General features: G+C 42.3%; 1 pseudogene; it reads left to right on the top strand.

The window, feature by feature from the left end:
* LOC122554702 (calcium-activated chloride channel regulator 3A-1-like) overlaps nucleotides 1–13,521 on the top strand; it is a 50,299-nt pseudogene that overhangs the window by 6,366 nt on the left and 30,412 nt on the right.

The raw sequence follows: 13,521 nt of genomic DNA, 5'->3' as shown, positions 1-13,521 counted from the left end.
CATTGAGTACAGAGCAAAAGTCTTCAAGTGCTCCACATATAACAAACCCTTCATCCCCAGGATCATTCTTGTAAAACTCCTCTGGCAATCCTCTAAGGCCAGTGGGCCCTTCCTTATATATGGGGTCCAAAGTCCCCTACACTATATTTCAAATGTGGTATGAGCAGAGCTTTATTCAGCCTCAGTAATACAATCCTATTCTTGTATTCTAGCTTCAGGGATGGAAACTGCCATCCGTACCTGGTCTGACCCACAAGTGACTTCAGACTCACAGCAGTGTGATTGTCTTTTAATTGCCATCCCATAGTCACTCATGAAAAGGTCATAGCCAGCTGCCTTCTTGAATTGCTGCAGTGCATGTATGTTCAATAGAACCACAATGCCATTAGGGAAGGAATTGTGAGATCTCACCCAGTAACACTGAAGGAATGGGAACATATTTCTATGTCAGGATGGTGAGTAGCTTGGAGAGGAACTTGTACATGGTGGTGCTCCTATATATCTGCTGTCCTTGTCCTTTGGAATGTAGGTTGGGGGTTAGAGGTGCTGCCTCAGGATATTTGGTGAATATCTGCGGTGCGGGAAAAGCGCAGCAGATCAGGCAGCATCTAGGGAACAGGAGAATCGACGTTTCGGGCATTAGCCCTTCTTCAGGAACCTGGGGGGTGCAGTGAGAGAGGGACTCACTGAAACCTTTGTAGAGGGAGAAAGAGAGCTTCTTCAAGGAAGGCATCCTTGTAAGAGGATTCGCAGTAGGTTGAAATCTTTGAGGAGAAAGTGAGGTCTGCAGATGCTGGAGATCAGAGATGGAAATGTGTTGCTGGAAAAGCGCAGCAGGTCAGGCAGCATCTAGGGAACAGGAGAATCGACGTTTCGGGCATTAGCCCTTCTTCAGGCTAATGCCCGAAACGTCGATTCTCCTGTTCCCTAGATGCTGCCTGACCTGCTGCGCTTTTCCAGCAACACATTTCCATCTCTGATCTCCAGTATCTGCAGACCTCACTTTCTCCTCGAATATCTGCAGTGCGCCTTGTGGATAGTACACACTGCTGCTACTGAGTGTTGGATGCTTGTGGATGTGGTGCCAATCAAGCTGACTGCTTTGAGCTTCTTGAGTGTTGTTGGAGCTGCACTCATCCAAGGATAGAGGGAGTATTCCATCACACTCCTGACTTGCTGCTTTGTAGATGGTGGACAGACTTTGGGGAAATCAGGCGATGACTTACTGACTGCAGGATTCTGAGCCACTGACTTGCTGTTTTAGCCACGGTATTTATATAGCTAGTCCAGTTCAGTTTCTGACCAATGGTCACCCCAAGATGTTGATAGTAGGTGATTCAGTGACTGTGATATCAAGGGGCAATGTTTAGATTCTTTCTTGTTGGAGATGGTCCTTGCCTGACATGGATGGACAAGCATTGTACACAGTTCAAAAGAGATTCACCAGGCTGGTTCCTGGGGTGAAGGGGCTGACTGATCAAGAATGGTTAAACAGGTTAGAGATCAGAAGAATGACGCTTGTGTTCTTACTGAAACACATAACATTCTGAGCGGCCTTGTCTAATGGTATCACAGCTTTAAAAGATGTGGTTTGTCCTTTTTCTTTGAAGAAAGGCTGAGACAGAGGAGCCAAGAGTCTGCTCCAGCCAATAAAGTAAACAGTTTATGAGGCTTGCGGGTTTTTTTTAAAGTTGGAACAACAGAATGGGTGGGGTCAAGCTTCCACAGAAAGCAGTTGCCGGCTGGGTTCTTGAAGCTGGATGTTTTTCCTCTCACTATTACCGGCTAAAAGCTCGGGTTCTCTTCCTGCTGCGAGAATTGCATGTGAGACAATCTATTTTACTGAATCTGCCTTTGCTAAGGGAGTGTTTATGGGATTTGCTCTACTTGAACAATTAATTAGTCATAGTTTATATGTATATATAATTTTATTAATTATTTAGATAAGAGTTACAGGTAAGCCAATTCTTTTCCACTGTTTTTATTATCTGTATTTTAACTGCAGTATAAGAATAAAGTGTGGTTTGCTAAAGTCAAGTAGATTAGATTCCCTACAGTATAGAAACAGGCCCTTTCACCCAACAAGTCCACACTGACCCTCTGAAGAGTAATCCAACCAGACCCATTCCCTCTGACTAATGCACCTAACACAATGGGCAATTTAACATGGCCAATTCACCTGGCCTGCAGGAGGAAACCTGAGTACCCGAAGGAAACCCACACAGACACAGGGAGAATGTGCAAACTCCACACAGACAGTCACCCAAGGCTGAAATTGAAACTGGGATCCTGGTGCTGTGAAGTAGCAGTGCGAACCACTGAGGCACCGTGCCACCCTAATAGTTTGACCAATCAAGTAGTCAAGTAGTTTGTCCAATCAAATGGCATCTGGAATGCGACACCTTACACTTAAATTAAGAAAAGTCTCGGCTATCTTCTCAAAATACTTTTGAGCTTGTTTGGTCCTATCCATAATGCTTGACAGAGCAGATGTTGACAAGTTGTATTCATTTGTGGAGGACCACATTAAAGGAACTTTTATTTAAAACAGGTGCGAAAGAATTTCTTCTCCCAGAGGGTTGTGAATGCCTAGAATCCCAGAGCCCAGAGAGTTGAGGAGGCTGGATGATTGTAAGTGTTTAAAGAGGAGGTTTGTCTGAATTTGAGGGCTATGAGGAGCTGGCATTAAAGAAGAAATAAAGCCTGTGTCAGAATAGCCATGATCTTGCTGAATGCTTGGGGGGAAAGGTTGAGAATGGCCTACTCTTGCTTTGTCTTCTTATCTTCTCACAATGATGGTGACATCTACATCCTGTGAGAGAATACATTTTAAAGAACGGTGCCAATTGTTTGTAGTCCATAAGGAAAATCCACATTTTCCAATTATGGAACAGACTATTATTTCCTCAGCCATATAGAAAATGAAATCATCCACTTTGGAGGACAAAGGACTAATTCTTCTGTTTTTACAGCTTATTTCTTTTTTCTACTTAAAACTAAGAAAATCTGCAATGTGCAACATTTAACCTTATTTTGTATGTTTTATGCCATAGTAGAATTACGGCAATTTTTAACTTTTAAATTTGTTCTTTCTTTCTACCTTGTTCTTAAGATTCTGTACCATGGTACTTGTACCTAAAATGGTACCTTGTGTGGCAACATTATACACTTTTCACTGTACTCCTGTACCTTGTACATGAGTATGTTTTAGCCTCATGAATTGAAACACATGAATATGAATTATTTTATGATATCCCATCATTCCTAGCTGAAAATTTCTACTTATAACAAATGGCAATCTTCAAACCAATTTTTAAGTTATAAGTGTGCCCATAAAATCCCACAGCCGTTTCCCCCCTCAATTAAAATATTTAATGTAATAACTAAAGATATAATTTTGTGAAATTAAGCTATCACTACAGATACTTGCCAGTTGGGAGTGCCTATCATTATTTCCCTCCCCATAGATACCAGGCGTGATGAACAGAAAATCAAGTGAAACCATTATTAAATGGATTTTTCTCCCAGTACACAAGAAAAACCATTGGCAATGTACTTCAAATTTTCAGTTCCTGTCCTTATTTTGAAATCCCTCCATGACCTCTAGCTCTCCTCAACTCCAGCCCCACAACCTGTCAAAATTTTAAAGCTTGTCTAAGTCTGGCTTCTTGAGCATTTGCAATTTTAATCACTCCATCATTTTCAGCTATGCCTTCAGCTGCTGAATTCCCAACTATCAACATCCTGGGATGGGGGATTCCGTTGACCAGAATTTGTAATTGACTAGCCATAAAAGTACTATGGTTCAAGAGTAGATCTGAGGCAGGGGTTATGCATGGAGTAACTCATCTCTTCACTAGTCCAGTTCAGATTCCCCTTTTGCAGGATGTTGATATTTGGGGATTCAGCAATAGTAATGTCATTGATTGTCAAAGAGCAATGTTTGGATTCTCTGTTGTTGGGCGTGGTTAACCTCTGGCATACATTTGACATCATTGTTACTTACCGCTTATTAGTCCAACCCTGAACGTTGTCCTGATCTCATTACACTTGAACATAGACACTTCAGTATCTGAGGAGTTGCAAATGGTGCTGAACATTGTGCAATCATCAGTGAATATCATCCCTGATGAAGGAGGAAAGATCATTTATCAAGCAACTGAGATAGTTGAGCTCAGGACAGTGCCCTTAGGAATTTCTGAAGTGATACCATGGAGCTGAGATGATTGACAATCAACACTCACAGCCATCTTCCTTTGTGCCAAGTATGACTCCAAACAGTGGAGTGTTTGACCCAGATTCCTCGTGACTTCAGTTTTTCTAGGGCTCCATGATGCCACTTGACAGGTAGTCAATGGTCGAGTGGTCTTATCACAAGATTATCATGAGATTATCAGTCCCGAAACTCAGCTAACCTTCTGGGGAGCCAGATTCGAATCCTGCCATGACAGATGGTAATGTTGGAATTCAATTTTTAAAATTCTGGAATTAAGAATTTGTCCAATGTACATGAAACCATTGTTGATTGTTGGGAAAACCCCATCTGTTTCACTAATATCCTTCAGGGAAGAAAGGGAGCCATTATAACCTTGTCTGGCTCTCAGAGGGGCAGTGATGGTCTAGTGATATTATTGCTCGACATTAATCTAGAAACCCAGAAGAATGTTCTAAAGACCTGAGTTCAAATCCTGCCATGGCAAATGGTGGAATTTCAATTCAATAAAAAAATCTTGAATTAAGAGTCAACTGACGACCTTGAAACCATTGTCAATTGTCTGAAAAACCCATCTGGTTCACAAGCATCCTTTAGGGAAGGAAATCTGCCATCCTTACCTGGTCTGGCCTAAATGTGACTCCAGACCCACAGCAATGTGGTTGACTCTCAACTGCCCTCTGAAATGGCCTAACAAATCACCCAGTTGTATCAATCGGTAGAAAGTCACAACAAAGAAATGAACTCACAACAAGTGGACTGCAGCAATTCAAGAAGGCAGCTCACTACCACCTTCTCAAGGGCAAATAGAGATGGGCTATCAATGCTGGCCAGCCAGTGACGCTCAAGTCACACAAATGAATTAAAAAGAAATGACTCTGGACCCTAGAGCAATGTGGTTGACTTTCAACTCCCCTTTGAAATGGCTGAGCTGGTCACTTAGTTCAACAGCACTCGAGGAAAGGCACTAAATGCTGGCCAGCCAGAGACAGCCACAGCCCACGAGTGAATTATAAAGATACTGTTGGTCAGAACTCATCTCAATATCAAGAGCAGTCAACTTTGCTTCCTCTCTGGAGTTCAGTTCTTTTGATCATGTTTGGTCAGAGGCTGTATTGAGGTTAGGAGCTGAGTTGGCTGGGCGGAACCAAACTGAATGTCAGTGAGAAGGGTAGAATTGGGTAAGAACTGTGATAGCACTGTCAATGACACTTTTAGATGTTACAGTTTAGTTCAGACTTGCACAATACAAGGCAAAGTTATGACAACAGATATCGGATATCAACAGATTCTTACACGGTAGTATCCATTTGTCTTTTCCTAGGCTGATGTGATCATTGAGGAACCATACTGTAAATATGGAGATGAACCATACACCCTGCAGTATGGTGGATGTGGTGAGAAGGGACGGTACATTCACTTCACACCAAACTTTCTACTGAACAGCAGTCTGGTTTCATTTTATGGACCGTAAGGTAAAATATCTGAAGTAAGTTAGAACTGAGTAGCATATGCTTTAAGCACCAAATTAAGGCTGCTTAGTTGGTGAACATGATCCTAGCTGATGCTCATGAAGTGGAGGTGCCAGTGTTGGACTGGGGTGGACAAAGTCAGAAGTCACTTGACACCAGGTTATAGTCCAATAGGTTTATTTGGAATCACAAGCTTTAGGAGAAAATGAATATTGGCGTTGTTATGACAACGAGGTATGATAAAGGCAAAACTGGGATTACAAAAATCCTTTTATTATCAGGCAGCTATTGGACCTGGAGTGTGTCAGTTAATCAAATATTCTGGTCAATTAAGAGGTCCACATGACCAATGCAAAAACACACACGAATAATGTAAGGGATATACACATCACAGTTATACTTTATTAACAGAACAAATCAATTAAAGAATAATGCAGCTTTGATTTAAATAACTTTTACCAGCAGAGAACTTTACTCATGCAAACCCTAAACTGACCACTTGGACATCACAGAGATTGTGATAATACAGTAAATTTCCAGTGTTTGAGGTAGATAATTTTTTTGCCAGATTATTGAAATTGCTGGTTCAAAAGGTGCTGTTTGAAACAAAATTTGCTTGGTGAATCTTGGTGAACTAATTAAAAGCAATGCCACACAAAGAGCAATTTCGTTTTTATTTCGCTCCTTTCCCTCCAAGCCAATGGAACACTGAACTTTTCAGGTTTACCCTCTGAGTCACCAAGTCGATCCCATACTCAGAAGCACTGCACCACTAACACAGGAACTGAATATTGATTTCTCTTGTGAAGTCACAAAATAACAGAATGCCATCACGTGTATTTTGTACCCATGAGTGGATAATGCCAATGTTCAAACTTTCAGAAGGACAATTTAATTTATTTCTTGCAGAGAATGGATGCATTAGTTTCATTATTTTAATAAAAAGTGCTTTTGTTTCTACAGGTAGAGCATTTGTTCATGAATGGGCTCATCTTCAGTGGGGAGTTTTCGATGAATATAATGAACTGATGCCCTTCTATTTATTTAATGGAACAAATGAAGCAACGAGGTAGGACAGCACTGATTAGAGTATTCTGCTCACTGAAAAACGTCTCCTGTGTTTTCTAGATAATTCCATACAGAGCACAGAACATGGAACATTACAGCACAGTACAGGCCCTTCGGCCCTCGATGTTGTGCCGACCTGTGGAACCAATCTGAAGTCCATCCAACCTACCCTATTCCAGTCTCATCCATATGACTATCCAATGACCATTTAAATGCCCTGAAAGTTGGCAAGTCTACTACTATTGCAGGTAGTGCGTTCCATGCTCCTCCTACTCTCTGAGTAAAGAAACTGCCTCTGACATCTGTCCTACAACTATCACCCCTCAATTTAAAGCTATGTCCCCTTGTGCTAGCCATCGTCATCTGAGGAAAAAGGCTCCCACTGTCCAACCTGTCTAACCCTCTGATTATCTGATATATTTCAATTAAGTTGCCTCTCAATCTTCTTCTCTCCAACAAAATCAGCCCCAAGTCCCTCAGCCTTTCCTCATAAGACCTTCCCTCCAGACCAGGCAGCATCCTCGTAAATCTCCTCTGAACCTTTTCCAAAGCTTCCTATAATGCGATGGCCAGAACTGTACACAACTCTGCAAATGCGGCCACACCAGAGTTTTCTACAGCTGCAGCATGATCTCATGATTCTGAAACTCAATCCCTCTACCAATAAAAGCTAACACACCATACGTCTTCTTCACAAACCTATCAACCTTGGTGGCAACTTTCAAGGATCTATGTATCTAGATACTGAGATCTCTCTGCTCATCTACACGATGCAGAATCTTACCATTAGCCGAATACTCTGCAATCCTGTTACCCCTTCCAAAGTGAACCACCTCACACTTTCCTGCATTAAACTCCATTTGCCACCTCCCAGCCCAGCTCTGCAGCTTATCTATGTAACCAGAACATTCTTCCTCACTATCCACAATTCTACAGACTTTAGTGTCATCAGCAAATTTACTAACCCATCCTTCTATGCCCTCATCCAGGTCATTTATATAAATGACAAACAACAGTGGATCCAAAACAGATCCTTGCGGTACCCCACTAGTAACTGAAGTCCAGGATGAATATTTCCCAACAACCACCACCCTCTGTCTTCTTTCAGCTAGCCAATTTCTGATCCCAACCGTTAAATCACCCTCAACTCCATGCCTCTGTATGTTGTGCAATAGCAAAACTTATCAAACACCTTACTGACATCCATATACACCATATTAACCGCTTTATCATCATCCACCTGTTTGATCACATTCTCAAATAACTCAATAAGGTTTCTGAGGCATAACCTGCCCTTCACAAAACAGTGTTGATTATCCCTAATCAACTTATTCCTTTCTCGATTATTATAAATCCTATCTCTTATCACCCTTTCCAACACTTTAACCACAATAGAAGTAAGGCTCACAGGTCTATAATTTCCAGGGTTGTCTCTGCTCCTCTTCTTGAACAAGGGAACAACATTTGCTATCCACCAGTCTTCTGGCACTATTCCTGTAGACAATGACCACATAAAGATCAAAGCCAATAGCTCAACATCTCCTCCCTGGCTTTCCAGAGAATCTGAGATTAAATCCCATCCGACCCAGGGAACTTATCTATTTTTACACTTTCCAGAATTGCTAACACCTCCTCCATATGCACTTCAGCCCCATCTAGTCTAGTAGCCTGTATCTCAGTATTCTCCTTGACCACATTGCCTTTTTCTGGTGTGAATATGAACGAAAAGTATTCATTTAACGCTCCTCTCTCTCCTCTGAATCCATGCATAACTTCCCATTACTCTGCTTGATTGACCCGAATCTTACTCGAGTTATTCTTTTATTCCCAACATAGCTTTTGAAAGTCTTAGGGTTTTCCTTGATACTATCCGCCAGCGACTTCTCATGTCCCCTCCAAGCTCTTCTTAGCTCCCTCTTTCGGACTTTGCTGGCTAACGTGTAACTCTTAAACGCCCTAACTGAGCCTTCTCATCTCATCCTAACATGAGCTTTCTTCTTCCTCTTGACAAGAGATTCAACTTCCTTAGTAAACCATGGCTACCACGTTCGATAACTTCCTCCCTGCCTGACCGGTACATACTTATCAAGGATCTACTGTTTCAATTGTGCCCATCTCCTGCAGTTTCCTTCCCCATCCTCTGCATCCTAAATCTTGATTACTTGCATCATAGTTGCCTTTCCTCTAGCAATAACTCTTGCCATGCAGTATATACCCATCCCCTTTCATCACTAAAGTAAACATAACTGAATTGTGGTCACTACCTTCAAAGTGCTCACCTACCTCCAAATCTAAATTAATGCCTGGCTAGGTTCATTAGCCTGTGGCCTCACTCCTTGTTGGCCTGTCGACATACTGTGCCAGGAAACCCTCCTGCACACATTGGACAAAACCTGACCCATCCAAAGTACTTGAACTATGGTATTCCCAGTCAATATTTGGAAAGTTAAAGACCCCCATAAAAACAACCCTGTCACTCTCACACCTATTGAGGATTATCTTTGCCATCCTATCCTCTTCGGGCAGCACGGTGGCACAGTGGTTAGCACTGCTGCCTCACAGCGCCAGAGACCCGGGTTCAATTCCCGCCTCAGGCGACTGACTGTGTGGAGTTTGCACGTTCTCCCCGTGTCTGCGTGGGTTTCCTCCGGGTGCTCCGGTTTCCTCCCACAGTCCAAAAATGTGCAGGGTCAGGTGAATTGGCCATACTAAATTGCCCGTAGTGTTAGGTAAGGGGTAAATGTAGGGGTATGGGTTGGTTTCGCTTCAGCGGGTCGGTGTGGACTTGTTGGGCCGAAGGGCCTGTTTCCACACTGTAATCTAATCTAATCTAATCTAATCTCTGGAACTATTTGGAGGCCGATAGAAAACTCCCAATACGGTAACCATTCCTCTCCTGTTTCTAATCTCAGCCCATACTACCTCAGTAGACGAGTCTTCAAATGTCCTTTCTGTAATACTGTCCTTGACTAACAATGCCACACCACCCCCTCTTTTACCATTTTCTCTGTTCTTACTGAAACACCTAAATCCCAGAACTTGCAACCACCATTCCTGTCCCTGCTCTAGAATGGCCACAACATCAAAATCTCAGGTACCAACCTATGCTGCAAGTTCACCCACCTTATTCCAGATGCTCCTAGCATTGAAGTAGATACATTTCAAACCAACTTCTTGCCTTCCAGAGCTTTCTTGCGATCTTGAAATCTTAGTTCTAACTTCACGACTCTCATCCTCCCGTTTACTTGAACTACAATTTCGGTTCCCATCCTCCTGCTGAATTAGTTTAAATCCACCTGAAGAGCATTAGCAAATATACCCTCCAGGATATTGGTACCCCTCTGGTTCAGGTGAAGACCATCTTTTAGTCGAGGTCCCACGTAGCCCAGAAAGAGACCCAATTATCCAGGAATCCAAAACCCTCTCTCCTGCACCATCTTTGTAGCCACATGTTCAACACCTCTCTCTCCTTATTCCTTGCCTTGCTAGCACATGGCATGGGCAACAAACCAGAGATAACAACTCTGTTTGTTCTATGTCTAAGCTTCCACCTAGCTCCCAGAATGTCTGTTTGAAATCCCCATTTCCCCTCCTAACTATATCGTTGGTACCTATGTGGACCATGACCTGGGGTTGATCCCCCTCCCCTTCCCCTTCAAGGATCCTGAAAACACGGTCAGAGACATTACGAACTCTGGCACCTGGGAGGCAACACACCAACTGTGAGTCGCTCTCATTCCCACAGAACCTCCTACCTGTCCCCCTATCTAAGGAGTCCCCAATGACTCATGCTCTGCTCCTCTTCTCCTTCCCTTCTGAGCAACAGAGACAGACTCTGTGCCAGAGACCTGTTCCCCATTGCTTACCCTGATAAGTCATCCCCCCCCAACAGTATCCAAAACTGTCTACTTGTTGTTGAGAGGAACAGCCACAGGGGATCCCTGCACTGCCTGCTGGTTCACTTACTGAGCCTTGACAGTAACCCATCTACCTTCATTTTTACCTGAGGTGTGACTACCTCCCTGTAATTCCTCTCTGCCTTTGGCCTATATCCCTTGATACCTTTGCTTAACAAAAAAAACCCTCAGATTTTAAATTATCAACTGATCCCGCATCCACTGAAGTTTGTGCAGTAGAGTTCCAATTACCCACCACCCTTTGTGTGTAGAAACGCTTCCCAACATCTGTCCCGAATGGTTTGGCCCTAATTCTCAAACTATGTCCCCAGCTCTGGAATCCCCAACCAATGGAAATAGCTCATCTTTATCTATCCTGTCTTTTCCAGTTATTAATTTTGCAGCGTGGACTATCCATACAAATACATGTCATAACCCTATTTTACACAGGTCCTTCTTCTGGGTAACTCAAATGACCATCTGACTAAGACAGGAGCCATATTATTTGATTTAAATCAAGATCCTGTGAAAAATATTAATCTCTCCAGTGGCATTTAAGGAGAATTTCAAACTTCTAGTTCATAGTTTCTTTTTAATAATTTGATACAATCTGGGCATGGTGAAAAATAGAGATAATGACAAAACATTTTATTTGTCTCTATACATTGATAACGTGGAAACTGCAGTCATTGGTCCAAGACTAAATACCTCAATTCAATTATTGAGGATTATTGAATTATCCTCAATAATTCACAAAGGATTACTCCTGATTTACTCTTTGATTTACCTTATGTTTAAAAGTCACAGTCCTCAATTATAATCATCTTATTAAACAAAACATGCAATCCTCAAACAATGATTGAACAAACCTCACAATAATAACATGGGCATATGGTACATAAAGACAAATCTGTGGAGATACAATCCCGTCCAAAGGAATTTCATCCTCAGCTTTTCTAAATATACATGTCTGATCGCGTTGGTGAAAAATTATCGAGACTTGATAGAGGTGTATAAGATGATTAGGGGTTTAGATAGGGTCGACAGTGAGAATCTTTTTCCACATATGGAGTCAGCTATTACAAGGGGGCATAGCTTTAAATTAAGGGGGGGTAGGTATAGGACAGATGTTAGGGTAGGTTCTTTACTCAGCGAGTCGTGAGTTCATGGAATGCCCTGCCAGTAGCAGTGGTGGACTCTCCCTCATTATGGGCATTTAAGTGGGCATTGGATAGGCATATGGAGGATAGTGGGCTAGTGTAGGTTAGGTGGGCTTGGATCGGCGCAACATCGAGGGCCGAAGGGCCTGTAGTGCGCTGTATTCTTCTATGTTCTATGTTCTAAACATTCCAAGGAACTCTATAAATGATCATTTAAGAAGGCATAAATTAATCAAGGAGGGTCAGGATGGATCTGTTCAGGGAAGGCTGAGTCTGACCAACTTGGTTCAATTGTTCAGCAAGTAAAATGGAGGGTTTATCTGGTTAATGCATTTGGTGTGATCTCCATGGGATTTTGCTAGGCTTTTAGCAAAATCTCACATGACAGACTGGTCAGAAAACTAAATGTTTGTATGGGATCTCTAAACAAGTAAAAAATTGGATGAAAAATTAGCTCTATGGAAGAAACAAAGGATCTACAGATATCTTTGGGACTGGAAGGCTGGTTTCAATGGTGTGTACGAGGTCCCTTACCTTTCATGATATACATCTATAATTACATATACAGATTCAGACTTCAATGTAGTCATCATTATTAAGATGTTTGTACTTGGTGTCAAAAATTGGCCACATGTTTCATGTTCAATAATGTAAACTGCAGAAATATAAATGGATTATCAAGTTGGTTGAAAAGTGAAAATGAAATTCTATCCAGAGAACAGAGAGATAATGCATTTAGATTACTTACAGTGTGGAAACAGGCCGTTCGGCCCAACAAGTCCACACCAACCCTTCAAAGAGCAACCCACCCAGACCCATTCCCCTACATTTACCCCTTCACCTAACACTACGGGCAATTTAGCATAGCCAATTGACCTAGCCTGCACATTTTTGGACTGTGGGAGGAAACCGGAGCACCTGGAGAAAATACACGCAGACACGGGGAGAATGTGCAAACTCCACACAGACAGTTGCCCGAGGCTGGAATTGAACCCAGGTCTCTGGCACTGTGAGGCAGCAGTGCTAACCACTGTGCCACCATGCTGCCACTGAGGCACTGCCGCCCAATTGCAGGACTGAGGATGGTGAAAATGAGCAAAAGGAACCTATAATACATAGCTGATCACTGAGAAGGGTCGGAGAAAAGACTAGCATTCCAGTGTATGCTCCGTGAAGATAAAAAACGGCAATTGGAATGGTGGTGAAGAAGGCATACAGATAGATTCCTTTATTAACTCAGGCAGAGAGTACAAAAGTAGGGAGGTTATTCCAGAATCATATGAAATACTGTTCAGTGAACAGCTCATGTACTGCATATTGTGAAGAGCATATCTTTTTTATTTAACTGTATTTTTTGATTGTGGTCTGAAATGGAATACAACTGGTTTAAAAACCAAGATTATTGAAAGGATTGCTGTACATTCTTAAAGCAAATAACTTGGCACTCATTGTAGGAAATGTTTACACAGCTGTGTGTGCAAGAGATGGGGCAAATCTAGTTCCAGACGATCTGTGTACAAACAGAGATTTGGCTGGCAACAGGTACCTGTTTGTTGCATGGAAGAGTGACCAGTTATTGATAACAAAGGCCTTTTTCCTGTCCACAGCAATGTGACTGGCTTCCAGTTAGCTGAGCAGCTCACAGATGTGACTATTCAAGTCAAAAACAATCAGGACTCCAGGAGGAAAGGAGTTGTAATCAGCAAAAGGAG

This window comes from Chiloscyllium plagiosum, unplaced genomic scaffold (assembly GCF_037043375.1).
Source record: "Chiloscyllium plagiosum isolate Xiang-an unplaced genomic scaffold, Cpla_swu_hap1 HiC_scaffold_9, whole genome shotgun sequence".
Classification (NCBI taxonomy): domain Eukaryota; kingdom Metazoa; phylum Chordata; class Chondrichthyes; order Orectolobiformes; family Hemiscylliidae; genus Chiloscyllium; species Chiloscyllium plagiosum.
Note: the sequence above shows the minus strand (reverse complement) of the source record. Positions and strands in the feature narration are given on the sequence as shown.